We start from the raw sequence: 2,209 nt of genomic DNA, 5'->3' as shown, positions 1-2,209 counted from the left end.
TTCGTTCGCCTCCCGCGCCGCCTCCCGCGCCGCCGCGGAGCTCCGGCGCTGCCCCGGCTCCGTCCCCGGCGACCGCGCCCCTCCCTCCGGCCGGATCCGGCGAGATCCGGCCCGAATCCGCCCGTCTCCGGCGACCCCGCCATCCCCGGCGTGTTCTCCGGCGAAATCCGGCCTGCCTCGGAATCCGTGCCGCGGCGGTTGACTTTTCCCCGCGAGGTTGAAATTCTTCCAAGTCCCAGTTTTCTAACATAATTATGCCATGTTTGACCTGCTGTATCTTTGCATCCGTAGCTCCGTTTTGTGCGTGTAATATGTCAAATTGTTCATCTCGAGGTCATTTAATTCCATTGCATCATATTCATTTGAGGTCATTTAGGTGCCTGAATCATCGTTGTAAGAGTGCTTCGTGATGTTTTCTGCTGTCTGTTATCAGAACGAGCTCTTTTGTCATTTTTACCATGATTGATGTGTGCATCCTATGAGGTTGATGTCTTCATGTGTTTTGATCTATGTCATGTCTTCTTCACAGAGGTGCTTACCATGTATTTTTGTGATCAATGTGGTGACTAGCACAAGCATGCAAACTAGGCATCGTGATAATGCTGATTTCAGTCCCTGTTCTGCTGTAATTTTGATGCCATGTAAAATTGATGCTACAGAGAGTTCCATGCATATTTTGAGATACTTCAGTAAGGGTGTTTTGAACAATAGGTTATTGTCTATCCATTCATGCCCTTTGTTACAATTATGGAGTAGTCTAGAACGCCTTTTTCATGCTCTACTTTTGCTTCAAAATGTTTTCTGGCAGATTGTTTACATGTTATTCAATTTGGCCAAGCTTGCTATAGTTGATCCTTGCATGCTATGTACTTGTTCTTGACTTGGTTTGTTTCACAAACATGTCTTCTTGATGATGCTATGCTTATCTTGTCATGCAATTACTTGTGGTGAGTGTATCGAGCTTGTTCAGTAGGGTACATGCTGTTGCTGTTTTGCTAGGCTGAATCTGTTATTTCGTGATGCTATATAAACATGTTGCTACTAATCATTCTATGCATAATCTGGAGATGTCCTATAAACATGTTTTGATCTACATGTCATCCTCTATCCATCCATTCCCCTGGTTGCATTTATAGGTTGCTGTAGCTTGTTGTTTCCTTGCTCCAAAGTTGCTTGAAAATGTTGCTGTCAGCCTGTTAACATTATGTTCAGTTGTTCCCATGTGTTTTGCTAGTGATCCATGCACCCTATGACCTTGATATTGCCATGCTTAGCTTCACAAATATGTCTTCTTTACTGCTGGGTGCCTTGCCATGCCATGTTTTGCTCGGTAGTGAGTTGCACAAGCTCATCTACATGCCTTCATAATTATGTTCCTGCCATGTATGAATCTGTAATAATAACTTGCCATGTTTACGTGGGTGCCATCATATTTTCTGATCCTTTTTGGCTTATGGTCAGTAAGGGACTTTTGATCTATGCTTTGAGTAGATTCATGCCATGTCTTGTTTTGCTATTATAGGTTCCTGTAACATGTTGTTTGATAGCTCTAAACATTGCATCGTGATGTTATTTTCTGCAAAGTCTGAAATTGTTATAACTTGCAATCTTTCCATGTGTGTTTAAGCATGTTCTAGTGATTTTTAGAGATAGCTCAGTGTTCATGTTTTGTAATGCTTTACCTGTACATCATGTCCATGCCTTTTTGTTATTATGTTGGTGTGCCGTAGCATGTTGTTTTGATGCTTGCAATATGCCTAGTTGCTGTTTTGGACAGCTTGTCCTTTAAACTTGTTTCATGTGTGTGTGTTGAACCGTTGCTCCGTTTTGAGTGTGCTCTATATGAAACTTGCTTAGAATTGCATGTAGTTTCATATTATCATGTTGCATCCTTGTTTTGAGGTGTTTGCTTGATGTTTGGGTGCATTTTGCATCAATGCCATGTTTAACTTGTTTTGCTCATATCTTCTAGGCCGTAGCTCCGAACTAAATGATCGTTATATGTAACTTGACTAGAATCTCGTGTAGATCATCTTGGTGCATCTTAACTTGCTGTTTAACAACTTGAACATAAGGTTTATTCATATCTGGACCAATTTCGAAATATGCATATGAGGACTTACCGGAATTGTTATATGTTGTTCCCGGCCTCATTTAAACTTGCCTTGATGTGTTGCTCTTATTTGCATCATCTCTTGCCATGAGTAGC

The sequence above is a fragment of the Triticum dicoccoides genome, chromosome 4B (genome assembly GCF_002162155.2).
Source record: "Triticum dicoccoides isolate Atlit2015 ecotype Zavitan chromosome 4B, WEW_v2.0, whole genome shotgun sequence".
In the NCBI taxonomy this organism is placed as follows: domain Eukaryota; kingdom Viridiplantae; phylum Streptophyta; class Magnoliopsida; order Poales; family Poaceae; genus Triticum; species Triticum dicoccoides.
The sequence above is the reverse complement of the archived record's forward strand: the minus strand, read 5'-3'. Positions refer to the sequence as shown.